Source organism: Macrobrachium rosenbergii, chromosome 46 (assembly GCF_040412425.1).
Source record: "Macrobrachium rosenbergii isolate ZJJX-2024 chromosome 46, ASM4041242v1, whole genome shotgun sequence".
Taxonomy (NCBI): domain Eukaryota; kingdom Metazoa; phylum Arthropoda; class Malacostraca; order Decapoda; family Palaemonidae; genus Macrobrachium; species Macrobrachium rosenbergii.
The window spans coordinates 50,330,355-50,347,194 of record NC_089786.1 but is presented as its reverse complement, the minus strand read 5'-3'; the positions used below and the strand labels follow the sequence as shown (position 1 = coordinate 50,347,194).

Genomic DNA, 16,840 nt, shown 5'->3' with positions numbered 1-16,840 from the left:
CACTACTACACAATTTTTCGCAGTTGTTTCGTTATTATATACCTTAACATTTTTTTTTCCTTTTTATTTTTTCGTTCTGTATTATGTCACCCGATTTTTATTTATTTATTTCTAATCACAAGATCACGAGTGGAAGAAAGAAGAAATTATTAAAATTAAGGTGTCTATATAAATTTATATACAATATTTAACTTACACAGTAAAATCACTGGAATTCCTGGTAGAGCCTTGATAAACCCTACGCACTCTCCACACCACATTTCACTAAGTGCGGTCACTTCCCTCGATAAACCTCTATATAATTTATGCAATAATTCCTTTTAATCAGTTTAATATTACAAACGGCTTCACGAAAACAACGACCATTGACGGCGTCTCATAACGAGACGTAAGATATTAACGAACGAGTTATTTTATTTTCCCCGCTCTCCGCCCCCACCCCCGCCCCCATACGACAGCTTGGAGCTCATTTGCATACCTCTTATTTCATTCATAATGAGACGAGATAACTTTCGACATTTTCCTTCAATGCGTCCGTCAAACGAGGCCACTAAGGCACCCGTCCAGAGATTGCTACGCCTATGAGGGCCTGATTTGGGGAGTAGGGGGGGTCAGGGGACCTTTGTAAGGGGATGGGGTTTGTGGGGGGAGCGTTAGAAGAACCACTCGGGTTTTTAAATTCGCGAATCGATCACTTTCGCGAATATATGATGCCGCAAATATCGCGGAAAGTTGATCCAACAAAAAATATTTGTTTTTTCGATACCGAGCTCGATAGGGTGGGCATACTAGATACCCTTATGTAGCCCAGACCAGACGGGCGCAGGAATAGAAGAGGGGGGGAAACCAGAAGCAGGAAGAGAATAATAAAGCTTGAAAAGAAAGAGAGAGAGAGAAAAAAAAAAAGTTCACGAGAAAGAGCGAGCGAAGAGAAATGTTCATATTTATTGTTGAATTTCGTAAATCAAATCTGTGGGGAAAACGTTTATTATTATTATTATTATTATTATTATTATTATTATTATTATTATTATTATTATTATAACCTGATTAGTTATTCATCATTATTTTTTATTCCCCTTGATTTAATCTCCTTGTCATAATTATTATTACTCGGTGAATCGGAAATTAATATATTTAGAGAGTGCGCGTAGTCTGTTAAAGTCATTAATTATAAACGCCAATCTCTCTCTCTCTCTCTCTCTCTCTCTCTCTCTCTCTCTCTCTCTCTCTCTCTCTCTCTCTCTCTGCCATATGGTGTGTTTTCATTAACCTTTCAAATGGAATATAACACCAAAGACGGAGATGTAGAATTTAAAACTGAAACTCTCCGCACATATAAAATCAAATCTAAAATGACAGTGAAACAGCTGATGTTCTAATGATGCAGCGTCGAAAGGGTTTGAAAGTGTTTGCAAAAGAGAGGGACTCCAAGAGTAATTACGAGAAGTATAACGAAATGAGTGCGAATAGAAACTAGATAGATGGAGTAGTGGATGTTGATATAGATGTAAGAATTGAAGCGAATGATACGGAGAAGTTATTAGGAAGTAGATGAGATAGGTGATAATAATATGGAAGAAGACGTGAGTCACTGAATAAGTGATCCGTGGAAGGTAGCTAGATGCGTGTTAAAGATTTGGAAGAAACTGTGCGTGTCTTTGGAAGGGAAAGTTGAGCCGACTCTCCTTTATGGAAGTGAAGTAGTGATGTTCAGTGCAAATTTAACAAAAAGGCTAAAGTTGTCGAAACGAATTACTTGCGTCTTGTGGCGAAAAAAGAATTGCAGAGGTGAGAAATGTGGAGATACTTAGGAGTGGTGAAAAGGCTAGAGTAGTTAAAAGGATAGGGAGTGTTTTACATGGTTTGGTCATGCGGAAAGAATGGAAGGCGAAAGATCTATAAACTGTATATAAGAATAAGCTAAGGAATAGGGATGCAGGTGAGAAGAAAACGAAAATTCTGGATAAATTTAGTAAATAAATGGAGTCCCATTTGTCGGCAGAATGGAGGTGAGCGGCGCTGTGTATTGTAAGGGGTGTGACGTGCTAATGAAGACCCTTCTTTTTAGATTTATAAAGCAACTGAAGGTATGGAAGTGTTCCGCACAGATGATTCATCTTCGATTTAACAATTGAACGTATGAAAAAGGCAGTTAACTTCGTCTTAATTATCCTGTTAAGCCTTGTCAGAAGAAAGAGATTACTGTAAATATATATATATATATATATATATATATATATATATATATATATATATATATATATATATATATATATAAAGAAATGGAGAAACGCAGCATATCTATAATAGGAGCATTTCCTTCGGCCGTCGTCTACGAAAGGAAAATGGCTGCCAGGTAGGAATGGCGGTGCGGAGGAAAGAGAGAGAGAGAGAGAGACCTCTCTCTCTCTCTCTCTCTCTCTCTCTCCCTGCCCACTCCTCCAGCCCGAGGAGAGTGTGAGGGGAGGAGTGAGGAGAGAGGAGGAGGAGGGGGCAGAGTTGGAATCTCATAGCGTCGAGGCCCCTTTCCATTCCACGTGGTTCGCCGGCAGTCGGTCGCTCTGTGTTACGTCCGCTGAGGATTTTTTTCCTCTCTTCTTATTTATTTACTTACTCATTTGTTAATCTATTTAGTCATTTACTTTACTCGTTTTAGTTTTCTGTGAAAGAGAACTGTTGCGCCGGCTTTGTCTGTCCGTCCGCTCTTTATTCTGTCCGCACTTTTTCTGTCCGCCCTCAGATCTTAAAAACTACTGAGGCTAGAGGGCTGCAAATTGGTATGGTGATCATCCACCCTCCAATCACCAAACATACCAAATCGCAGCCTTCTAGCCTCAGTAGTTTTTATTTCATTTAAGGCCAAAGATAGCCATGGTCTTACTTCTGGCAATGATATTGGATAGGCCACCACCGGGCAGTGGGTTCAAGTTTCGTGGGCCGTGGCTAACACAGAATTATACCGAGACCACCGGAAGATAGATCTATTTTCGGTGGCCTTGATTACACGCTGTAACGGCTGTACAGAAAACACGATTGCGCCGAATAAACCTCGGCGCATTTTTTACTTGTTTATTTAGTGATTTTGGTTATTTAATTATTTATCGGTTCGGTACTCTGTTACGTCCGCGAGTGATTTTTTCTCTCTTCTTATATATATATATTTTTATTAATATATGTAGCATTTAATTTTACTTGTTTTCAGTTCATCATTTCAGTTATTTAGGGAATAACTAGGTCTGTTAATGTATTAACTAGTTACTCCGTTATGTCAGCGGATGATTTTATCTCTCTTTTTATTTATTTTTTCATTTATATATTTATTTAGTAATTTATTTTACTCATTTATATTTAGATATTTTTGTTATTTGAGAAACCACTTGGTTTGTTTTTTTATTGGTTAGCTATTTTGTTACGTCAACAATTTCTTCTCTCCTTTTTTATTCATTCATTAATTTATTTCTATATTTAGTAATTTATTTTACTTGCTTTTAATTAATCATTGTAAGATATTGCTTGGTTTCTTTATTTACTGATTGGTTACTCGGTTACGTCCAGGTAAATGATTTTTTCTCTATTTATTTAGCAATTTATTTTAACTTGGTTTTAATCACACATTTTAGTTATTTAGGGAATAACTCGGCTTGTTTATTGATTTGGTACTCCGGTACGTCCACTAATTATTTTTTCTCTTCTTATTGATTTATTCTTTTATTTATTAACGTATTTAGTAATTTATTTTAACTTGTTTTTAATTAGACATTTTTAGGTATTTAGGGAATAGCTTGTTTTGTATGTTTATTGATTAGTTACTCTCTGTCACGTCCACGACTTATTTTTTTCTCTTTTTATTGATTTATTCTTATATTTATTTACGTATTTAGTAATGTATTTTAACTTGTTTTTAATTACTCGTTTCAGGTATATAGAGAATAACTCGGCTTATTTATTTATTGATTAGTTAACTATTCCTGTTTGTTAATGTATTCGATGGCTGGATAAGTCCAGAGGCCTAAGAAATCCCTACCTTAAAATCGATATATTTATTTATCAACTCATTTAATTTATCAATTTATTTAATTTATCAATATATTTATTTGATCAAATAATTTAAAGTCTTTCCTATTTTTTTATTTATTATATCTTCTCTTTTACTTATTACATCTTCATCAATAGCAATTTCTTTATTTGTTCTCCCTATTTTCGTTTAATTCCCACTGTCCTTCGTCGATGTTTATCTTCATGTCTCCCATTCCCATTAGCGTTATCGTTGCTGCGCCATTTATCCTTTTATTTTCTCTGCTCCTCAGGTCAGTGTCTTCGTTTTATTTTTGAGTGGCTGTTAGTGACAGAATTTTTGACTTATTGTTGGTGCTACAATAGTGGCTGCGTTGGTATTTTCGATTTTTTGTCATCTTTCATTTACTGGGAATTTCAACATTCTTGTATTTTTATCCTGTCGTATTTTTTTTAACAAATTGTCCGATTTTTTTTTTTATTTGTTTCTCTTTGTCATTATATTGTCGCCTCTGTGTAATTTTTTGTTGGTTATACATATATATATATATATATATATATATATATATATATATATATATATATATATATATATATATATATATATATATATATATATATATATATATATATATATATATATATATATATACATATACATATACATATACACTATGTATACTGTATATATATACATACATAATCAGGGAAACAATTACACACATTGGCGATGATATAATGACAAAGAGAAATAAAGAAACTGGACAAATTATTTAAAAACCACGACAGGATAAATAGAAGGTTGAAATTCCCAGTAAATAAAAGATGACAGCAAAAATAGTTAATACCAATTCAGTCTCTCTCTCTCTCTCTCTCTCTCTCTATATATATATATATATATATATATATATAGAGAGAGAGAGAGAGAGAGAGAGAGAGAGAGAGAGAGAGAGAGAGAGAGAGAGAGAGAGAGAGAATGTATTGCTATTTACAATTATTTTGTCATCTTTTATTTACTGGGAATTTAATATAGATATATATATATATATATATATATAGAGAGAGAGAGAGAGAGAGAGAGAGAGAGAGAGAGAGAGAGAGAGAGAGAGAGAGAGCTTCCTTTCGATCTAGTCCTGTTATTATTCCCGTTTGTTCGTCAAGTTCATGTACGACTGTTTCAACCGTAGCCGAATATATTATTTTATTCGATAAGCATAATTTTCCTACATTCCTCGCTACGGTATTTCCCAGTTACATCGTTGCCTCCGCCACCGCATAATTATTAAAATTGAATCACTCTTTCTGAAATATAATTACGTACGGGTAATTCGTGATTATCACATTTACATTCCTCAACGTCGTTTATATTAATCGTCTTTAAACTTTTGTTCGCATTTTTCCCGTCTTGATTTTGATGTTAAGTGCCATCTTGACCTTTCGTTGAATTTTTATCATTTATATGTGCATTTTCGTGCTTATTAATATATGTATACTTATACAGTATATGTATATATATGTATATTGGGGGTTCCTGGTGACCGGGAAATTAACATTACGCCAAATTTGTGTAAGTTTCAGTTTGTCCATTTTAATTCATTCTTTGTTAACAGTAAGCTCAAATTAGCATTTATGCACCCGTTGCAATTACCTGTTTCTTTATGAATTTTTTACAATTATCTTGAATTTAACATCAATGGATCTAGCGGTATAAAATTGCATAGTAGAGTAACAATTTATTTCTGCTTATTTTGCTTCTCTCAATTTAACATTTGAGTTAAAATGACTTCATCTATCCTTAGGTGATACCATTAACATTATTACACTTAACAAAATGTTAGGATATCCACAGATGTCTCATAGCCGTAAATTTAACCATTTTTTTTTTCAATTTAAGATCAGTTACTTAACACCTGTATATCTATATATCCACCGGAAAGATTAACTATTATTATAGTTTTTATTTTAACTCAGTACAACATCAAATTAACAATGGTAGGTTATATCCGTATAACCATCGGTATAACTGTTCCCTTTACAATAAACAATTCACTTCAGATTGTTTTGACAATACAGATTCGAGTTAACATTAATATATCCACTTGTGTAACGTTAACAATACAGTTCACAGTTTAACCAGTAGAATTAACAGTTTAACAAATGCAGTTAACAATTTACAGTTTACAGTTTAACCAATACAGTTAACATTTTAACCTACAGAATCAACAGTTTAATCAGTGCAATTAACAATTTATTACAGTTTACAGTGTAACCAATGCAGTTGACAATTTAACCAATATAATTAACAGTTCATTTATTCATCACTGTTAAAAAAAAGTGGATTGAAGGGCTATAGAGGATATAAAAATAATACCTGTATTTCGACTGCAGTTACAGCCATGAACTTTTTCAAAGAGATATATTTTTACTATTAAAATTTCCTGTGTATTTGAATTGAAGAAATTTAACCACCAATATTTTTAATTAAGTCTTCTTACGCACGTTCCTCTTCATTCACGCGTCATGGGACGTTTTTTTTTGTTATTATTCTGTCTCGGAAATTTCACTTATGTAGTAGAATTTTTATGTATGAGCGATTTTTGGCCGTTTGATATATCCGCGATAGATGAGCGAATATAAGAACCCGCTAAATTTTTCGCTTGTCTTGGGTTTTGTGTGATCTCTTCGTCATTTTGTTGCCCCCCCCCCCTCTCTCTCTCTCTCTCTCTCTCTCTCTCTCTCTCTCTCTCTCTCTCTCTCTCTCTCTCTCTCTCTATATATATATATATATATATATATATATATATATATATATATATATATATATATATATATATATATATATATATATATATATATATATATATATATATATATATATATATATATATATATAGTGTTTTTATTCGTCAATTTTCCATGAAAATATGAACTGTCGAAAATCGCATTTAGCAGCCATTTCCATCAGATAAATGAAATTCATATAAATTAAAATAGGAGAACTAAATAAATAAAACAATCACAAGATATATTAAAATAGAGAACTAAATAAATAAAACAATCACAAGATATATATATATATATATATATATATATATATATATATATATATATATATATATATATATATTGATATTGTTCTGTTTATTTAGTTTTCCTATTTTAATTTATATGAATTTCATTTATCTGATGGAAATGGCTGCTAAATGCGATTTTCGACAGTTCATATTTTCGCGGAAAATTGTCGAATAAAAACACTTGAACAACATACACATTAAATGTATGATGAATTTCCTTTCTAGTACAAATAACCAGTTCGTATGTCCGCTTCAACTGAGCGAGAAGATTAACAATTCGCGTAATCTGTCACCTATTCTTTATTTTATTTCTTTGTATAATTGAGGTTATTATTTTTACAAATAGTCACCGCCAGAACTGATTTTCGTAGGGAATTAGCGAGTGAAAGAATTCCGTTCATTTTCCACCCTCTGGCGCGAGAGTCCGCCGAAGCGCAATTTACCGCCAGTTCACATCCTGTTCGGCTGAACTTTTCTTCGCGTTGCCTCAATAATCATCAATAATTTTGCATTTTATATTTTCTTTTACTTTACTGGAGGTAGGGGCGGGGGGAGAATGTGTAGGGAAAGGGAGAGAGAGAGAGGGGGAGGAGGGAGAGAGGTTCTCCTTTGATAAGCAATACACGTAAGTCTCTCATGAGGCTACGCAAGTGAATAATTTAAGAAACATTACTTTGTTTACAGCCTTGATAATCCCCGATTACTTGCAGATTCAGTATTGAACTTCTTCCCGATTTCTCGGGCCTTCCCCTTCCCTTCCCCCTTCCCCCCGTAAAAGGGGGGGAGGATGGGACCTCGTAGCTGTTATTGTCATCTCATTCATGGTGTTATGGCTCTTGTTGTTGTTGTTGTTGGTGCGGTTATAATCGGATATCTCGCCCCGGAATCTTGCGTGGGGTTGTGTCATATCCGGACGCCGTTTAGGCGTAGATTTCTTCTGGTTAATATTGGTTCTCAGTTTTACAATTATGTGTTACGTTTTCTCGCTTATTTTATTATCATTTCCTTTCCGAAATTCCTGCGTTTTGATTTTGATTTTATATATTGTCTGAATTACGTTGGATTCTTCGTAAACTTATCTTTGATTTTAGAAAGTTGCAGAAGGGTAATGCTTCTCAAATTGTGCTGCTGATTTTGTGGTTATAATCATAACTTTTAACGATGTTAAAAAGTTATTGTCGTTGATATTATTTGTAGCAGATGTGGCGGAGATAATATTTTGAATATTCTTGATATCGCTGTTATTCTTAAATGATCCATTACCGCTGTGCTCAGTTAAAGTTTTATATTATTATTATTATTATTATTATTATTATTATTATTATTATTATTATTATTATTATTATTATTATTATTATAAGCTTTCAGATATTTAATGTTCAAATGATCTTCAAATTTTTCCCCGTTTTTCTAGTGTACATGCCACCGAGATGGGTAATCTAATACCCGTATCTTGCCCAGACCCGAACAAAACATTACAAAATATAGGGCGAAAGAAAGGTGGACAGTGAACTTCCCTCTTGAAAGGTAGGAAATTAAAATCGTTAGGGAAAACAGGAGGAGGGAGAAAATTCCAGAGCTCGGTAGTAGAGTAAAAATTGACGGTTAGTGAATTTTGCCAGACGGTAATTACTAACTTTCACAGGATTAGGCTTGTGCAGAGGTAGCCTGCCGGGTGTGACGAGAATTCTTGAGCAATACTCCTTTAGAGTTTAGACTTCTGAATTTGTAATTGTTTATGCATTACATATAATTGTTGATATTTTGCATGATTTTTTTTTATTTTTTGTTAATGATGTTTTTTGGATTTAACAAAAAATAATGGATGATATTGCGTAGTTTATGTTATATCACCGTCATAAGTCTTTTTAAATGTTATTTTATAAATAATTCAAGTTATGATATTCTGAGTAATAACTTTTTTTTATCTTTTGTTTGCAATAATTTTTCTGTCCACGTCGACAACAACATTTATTTATTATATTATTATAATAGTTTTATATTTTATATATTTTATTCATACCGGAACTGATCGCAGATCATTTTGTATCATTATAATACGCAGGCACTACTTTCTGTATTTATTTTACTATTTATCAACTGTATGCAAATTATTGATTTTTATTTTGTATCTGTAACAGTTGCAGATTCAATGTACAATTTATTAAGTTTATTAATTCTACATTTAGATATTATCGTCTTCATATCTCGTTATGTAGTCAATAATGTCTTGAACATTCATTTTACATGTTAATCACTATCTATAACAGTTGCAGATTCAATGTATAATTTATTTATTTATTTTTTTTTTTTTATTTTACACTTAGATATTATCGACTTGTTTCTCGTTATGTAGTCAGTGTTTTGAACATTCATTTACATTCATTCTGTATCTTAATCACTTGTTGTCAAGTCCACGAATTAAAACGCTATTGATACATTAATGTAATCGCATATTTTATGAAGCAAGATCTTTGTACGAACTGTTAGATTTTTTTTTAGCATTTTCTTAATTTACCAATTTTAGGTCTGTGTCCCGCACGTTGTAAGATTATATATTTTTTGTATTATATTTATAATTTATTTTATATGGATTACACATGTAAATTTAACTTGAATCATATGTTTATCTTTAAACAATTTTCATTATATATTTTATATTTTCTTGTGTTTTTACAGTGTGAATTCAATTTTTATATCATATTGCATGATTTATGATTATATATTTATTGCTTAAAAATTCATAAAGTGTTTTATATGCGTTACACATGTGGTTCTAACCTAAATCGTATTTACACTTTATATAGTTTTAAATATTTTTATTTACAATTTTTTGTGTTTCATGTTATGAATTCATGATTTACTGTAAATGCTTTGCACGTGTAACTGTACTTTGCATTAATTTTCTTATTAAAATTTTAGGAATATTTTTAGGTTTTGACACTTTGAATCCATTCCTGTGTACCTCCCTTATTCCTGTCACTTGTTAATTTTAGCACTTCTCTTTATTTTCTGTTTTCCTCTCTCTCTCTCTCTCTCTCTCTCTCTCTCTCTCTCTCTCTCTCTCTCTCTCTCTCTGGTCCCTGCTTCGTCTCCTGATTCGTGCTCGCCTCCCAATTGTTGTTTTGTCTCTGTCTCCATTTACCTTTCCGTTTTTCTCCTTTTTGTTTATTTCATTTTCTTTCATTTCCTCTTTTCCAACTTGATTTCCGTACTTCTTATTTTTTTCTGTAGTGTTTAATTTTTTTTTTATTCTTTGAATTTTATCATTTTTCTTCCTTCAGACTTCGTTTATTTTTTATTGTTTATTACCATCTGTTATTTTCTCTTTTTCAACTTGATTTATTTACTTTACTTCATTTATTATTTTATTCATTTGATTTTATCTGTTTTCTTCCTTCCGATTTCATATATTTTTTATTATCTACCATCTTTTATCATCTCTTTTTCAACTTGATTTCTTTAATTTACTTCATTTATTTTTCATTGCTTATTATCTTTTATTATCTCTTCTTCAACTTCATGTCTTTACTTCATTTATTTTTTAATGCTTATTATCATCCTTTTCCTTCCTTCCTTCCTTCCGACTGTCTTTAGTTAATGTCTTCATTTCTTAGGTTATTCCTCTTGTTTTTGTTTCACTTTCGTCTATAATTACCATTCGTCTTTCCTCACAAAGTCACTTTTAATTATTCTCTCGTTTCTTCATTAACCGTCTTTATCGCCTACGGTGTCATTTTGGCTGTTTTTAATATTTTTTTGTTCATTTTCTTATTCACGTATTCTTAATTTATCTTTTCTTTGATTTTGCTCCGTCTGTGAGTACTTGTCTGCTTCGCGTATTATCCTCTTTGCTTTATTTTGAACACGATTTTTATCTCTCTCTCTCTCTCTCTCTCTCTCTCTCTCTCTCTCTCCCTCTCTCTCTCTCTCCGTACATTCCCCTTTGTACGTATCTATCTTTATCACTCCCCCCATACATTTTTCCTCGTCTTCTCTCTCTCTCTCTCTCTCTCTCTCTCTCTCTCTCTCTCTCTCTCTCTCTAAATGTATTTGTGTACAATTTCCCCGTAGTTTTTACCCCCTTTTTTTAGAATTTTTTGTCTGTTTGTTTATTTGTTTGAGTTTTGGTGTTTTGTTGACAATTATACTGTTTATATGTGTGTATATATATGTATATATATATATATATATATATATATATATATATATATATATATATATATATATATATATATATATATATATATATATATATATATATATATATATATATATATATATATATATATATATATATATATATATATATATATATATATATATATATATATATATATATATATATATATATATATATATATATATATATATATATATATATATATATATATGTATGTATGTATTTATGTAATTATACTTATTCTGAATATGTATTGCTGAAGTATATCGATATATAAAATATCTCTCTCTCTCTCTCTCTCTCTCTCTCTCTCTCTCTCTCTCTCTCTCTCTCTCATATATGTATATATATGTGTGTGTATGTTTCATAATTGCAGATCAATTAACTCATCCAAAGGCATTAGAAAACTCTCTCTCTCTCTCTCTCTCTCTCTCTCTCTCTCTCTCTCTCTCTCTCTCTCTCTCTCTCTCTCTCTCTCTTCTATGCATCAGCGCCTTGCCCCAATCCATAATTCCCTTATTGTGTATGTAAATCTTATCAGAATTCGCTTCATTATAAGGTGTTTCTTTTCTCGGACGAATTAGGGAAAATGTGGCGTTGGCGGCGTCGTGACGGACAGACAGACAGGTGTGCACGGACAGATGGAATGAATGTGGTGGGTTTTGTTACCATGTATTTGTCGTTACCATAATTTTTTTTTTTCTCTCCTAGTATATGTTGTGTTGCGGCTGTGTTTATCTTATATTACTTTTTAATCTATAATTGTATATTTTTTATTCAAGCGGTTGTTATATTTTTGTTGTTATGATCGTGGTTGTAGTTATCATTAGGATCGTCTGAAGCATTCATAATTTTATTATATGTGTTTTGAGGTTTTTAACATTTTTATTCTGTCTGCACAGAACGTTTTATCTCATTATTATTATTATTATTATTATTATTATTATTATTATTATTATTAGTTATAGTAGTGGTGGTAATAGTAGTATTATTAATATTTCCAATAGTGGCTTGTGAAACTTTATGGATTTTTTTTGACTGATAAGTAATTATCTATTCTAGAGTTAGTAGGTACATTTTATAATTATGTTAGTATGAAAAATATATACATGTTTAAACACTTTAGTGAGAAATCTATACATTCAATCTGCTGTGCTTAAATTTATATACATACATACATATATATATACATAGTATATATGTATAGTATATTATATATATATATATATATATATATATATATATATATATATATATATATATATATATATATATATATATATATATATGTATATGTATATATATATATATATATATATATATATATATATATATATATTGTTATGAGTGTTTGTTGCGTGCCTATGAAAAAACATAAAGTTTGCAGTTAAATGTGTCAGTTTATTTGAGTTTTGAATGTTATTTATTATGCTTAATCATAATTAAAAAAATAGTTTTTTAAAGAGTTTATAATCACAAAGCTTATATATATATATATATATATATATATATATATATATATATATATATATATATATATATTATTTACTTATCAACATGAAAGATCATTTTATTCCTAAATATTAAATATTTTTCCATCTTATATAAGGAACATTTATCATTCAGTTTATATATATTTAATCAAGAGGTTTCTTATTATAGAAAAAATAAACATAGAATATAGAATTTTGTGCTATTTAAATTTTCTTGTTTTTAATATGTATATACGAACATTACCTCTCTCTCTCTCTCTCTCTCTCTCTCTCTCTCTCTCTCTCTCTCTCTCTCTCTCTCTCTCTCTCTCTCTCTTAAAATATTCCACCCTGCGGTTGTCTTAATTCCTTTGAAAGCAGAAACTTATTAGAAGCTATATAGTTCTTTTAATTTCCTCTTAATGTTTAAAACATATGAATAAAAACTAGTTAATATATTTGTCATAAACGAATAAGAACTAGTTTTTAAAAGTCCATTGGTAAACTGAAACGAGGTTTTTTTTCATTAAAACTGTGAAAGATTTTTTGCGTCCAAAAAAAAAAACAACACTTATGATTCATCGCAACGATAAAATCTTGAAAGACATAAAAAAAATATATGAATCTTTGACGAATCGCATCTTATTCAATTCTCATTTATCAAAAAAAAACACTTTGTTTTTATTATGCCGTCCCACAAGTTTTGTATATGTGTATATTTAAAGAAAAGGGATTCTTCTCTCATGCCGGTAAAGTTACGATTTGGCATCGGCAAGAAACGACAACAAACTCTCTGAATCGGCGAAGTCGCTAACCAGCTACTGTAGCGAGTCAGCGAGCGATCTCTTAGTCGTCGTACCAGCAGACTTCCGTGAGAGTCTGGCGAGGTCGTCGGGGAGATGAAGACCGCGCGTGCGAACACCTCAGTAGCACCGGCCACACTGAGAGACTGACTGGTGGGATGCTGGTGGTGTTCTCTCTCTCTCTCTCTCTCTCTCTCGGCTACGGAGATCGTCGTACGTAAACACGCTCACTCTCGTACTTTCACTCAGTCACTCGCTCACTCACTCACAGACGCGTATATATTATATATATAAGCTCATATACACCCCCTTCTGTTCAGACACTGCTAGTAGTAGCCTTCATCTCTCTCTCTCTCTCTCTCTCTCTCTCTCTCTCTCTCTCTCTCTCTCTCTCTCTATAAATCCCTGACCTCACTTCTGGAATCACTGACAGGCTGTTTATGACTTGTCCTCTCCAACCCTCCTTACCCTTCCCCACTCCCCGTCCTTTTCTTCCCACAAGAAGGGAGGCATAATCTTCCCCACAGATAAATTGTCTTCCCACATTTAATTCCTCGTCTTGTAGATGGATGGTTGTCGTAATTGATGTTTTTCTCTTCCTACAAATATGGATTAACCCAAAATGTTTTCTTCCCGAAAAGGGTTTTCTTCCCATGGTTATTTTTCTTCCCATAACAAGTGCTTTTGACATGTATTTTCTTCCCATGAGGAGAGCTTTCACTATAAAGATTTTTCTTCCCATAAGTACGTCTTTTAATGTATATTTTTCTCCCCATTTTACTCACGTCTTTTACCATATATTCTCTTCCCATAAATAGTTCTTTTCCTATCTATTCATCACATAAGCGGTTCCTTAAATCCATATTTTTCTTCCCACAAATACTCTAGGTCATTCCAAAAGTAGGACTTTCACTATATATTTTTCTTCCTATAAATAGTTTTCTTCTCACATATTTTTCTTCCCAAAAATATGCTAGGTCTTTTTTTATATATTTTCTTCCCTTAAGTAGTTATTTTAACTTATATTTTCTTCCCAAAAGTAGGACTCTTTCAGTCTATTTTTCTTCCTGTAAACAGTTTTCTTCTCACATATATTTTCTTCCCAAAAATCTTTCCTTTTCCTTAGATGTTATTTTTTCCTCTCAGCAGCGATTCTGGTCATGTAGATATTTTTCTCCCCACAAGTAGTCCGTTACCCGTACATAGATCTCTCCCCGCAAATATTTTCTGTTCCCCAAATAGTGCATTCCCAACAGACATTTTTCTTCCTACGTGGTTCTCTTCCTACAGATATTTCATCCATCAAATATTACTTTTCTGCAGCTGTTTTTCTTCCCACAAATGATTCTCCAACAAATATATTCAGTTTTAACTTAATAGCTCTGTTCCCAGTGATGTTTCCCAAACACAGATGATTTTACCAACATTTTTTCCTCCCACAAATGTTTCTCTTCCCAGATATTTTCTCGTAACAGTTCTCCTTCAATGTAGAATGTTCTTCCTAAAATTAGTTTTCTTCCCACAGATGTTTTTCCTACAAATAGTTCTCTTCCTACATTTTTTTCTTCCCAAAAATATTTGCTTCCCACAGATATTTTCCTCCCATAGAAATTTTTCATCGCACAAATAGTTTTCTTCCCAAGATATTTCCCCCCAAATATCTTCCTTCCCACATATGTTTTCCTTCCCACAGATGTTTACTTCCCACAGATATTTTCCTCCCATGGATATTTTCCTTCCCACAGATATTTTTTCCCACAAATATTTTCCTTGCCGAAGATATTTTTCATCTCACAAATAGTTTTCTTCCCGCAGATATATTCCTTCCCACAGATATTTCTCTTCCCACAGATATTTACTTCCTAATGATATTTTCCCCCCTTAGATATTTTTCTTCCTCCAGATATTTTTCTTCCCACAGACATTTTCCTTACCAAAGATGTTTATCATCCCGCAAATAATTTTCATCCCACAGATGTTTTCCTTCCCACAGTTATCCTTCCCACAGATTTTTCCTCCCAAAGATATTTCCCTTCACAATATTTAGTTCCTACAGATATTTTCCTCCCATAGATATTTTCCTTCTCCCAGATATTTTTTCCCACAAATATTTACCATGCCAAAGATATTTTTCATCTCACAAATAGTTTTCTTCCCACATATATTTCCCCAAAGATATTTCCTTCCCACTGATATTTCCTCCCCTAGACATTTTCCTTCCCACAGATATTCTTACAGATATTTTCCTCTCGTAGATATTTTCCTTCCCCGGAATTTTTCTTCCGACAAATATTTTCCTTGCCAAAGCTATTTTTCATCCGACAAATAATCCTCTTTCCACAGATATTTTCCTTCTCGCAGATATTTACTTCCTACAGATAAACTTCTTCCTAAGTAGTTGTTTTCTTTATCTCTTTACCCAAAAATATTCTTCATCCCTAAAAGGATTAAATTCCCAAGTTTCTTCTCTTACTTTCCTTGCCATTTTTCCTTTCGTTTATTACATTCTCATCTACTCATCTTCTGCTTCCTCCGGCCACACTTTTCTGTTTATCATTATTCATTTTTATTCTCTTTATAATTTCCTTTTCTTCTCTTTTTCAATTTTTAATCATTTTTTCTTCCCACAATTTTTTCATCCTTTTTCTTGTCTTTACTAGTTATCTTTTCTCTTCCTTCTACCATTTCTTCTTCTTCTTCTTCTTCTTCTTCTTCTTCCCACTCTTTATCTTCCAAATTCTCTCACTTTTCCCCAACTGCCTTTCAGGTTCGCCTCTTCCTCTTACTTATCTCAACTTCTTCTTCTTCGTCGGTACTTTCGATAGCAGTCGATCACCCCTCCCCTTCCCCCTCCTACAGCCCTTTCCCATCCTACACCCCTTCCTAAAGTCGCCCCCGCCGGAACCTCCCCCAAGCCAAAAAAAAAGGGCACCCTGTATGTCTTCATCGTGTGAGCTCAGTGAATCAATTACTCTTGGATCTCTGTCTCGACCTCCTCCTCCTCCTCCTCCACCTCCTCCTCCACCTCCTCCTCCTCCTCCCTCTCTCCCTCTATCTCTGTAAAACACAAAAATATGGAATAGATGACGGGCGAAAGAAAGCAAAAAGTGGTGACGTTGAGAAGGGTGGAGCAGAATTATAAATCTTAATTTTTGTGTTTAGGGAGAGAGAGAGAGAGAGAGTATTGTTATTTAATTTATTGTGTTTATTTTTTATTTATCAGAGGTATCATTGTTATTTAATTTATTGTGTTTATTTTTTGTTTATCACAGGTATCATTGCTATTTAATG

General features: G+C 32.3%; 1 protein-coding gene across 2 annotated transcripts in view; it reads right to left on the bottom strand.

The window, feature by feature from the left end:
- The window catches only part of LOC136830321 (neurotrimin-like), a 490,166-nt gene extending 476,477 nt beyond the window's left edge, over positions 1-13,689 (bottom strand). For both annotated transcript variants that reach the window (XM_067089745.1, XM_067089746.1), the window contains exons 1-2: positions 13,606-13,689; positions 1-111 (exon numbers count right to left, since the gene is read on the bottom strand). The exon at positions 1-111 is cut by the window's left edge and continues 319 nt beyond it. The gene's annotated coding sequence lies outside the window, so the exon portion shown is untranslated. The remainder of the gene's footprint in view (positions 112-13,605) is intronic.
- Positions 13,690-16,840: the final 3,151 nt, after the last annotated feature.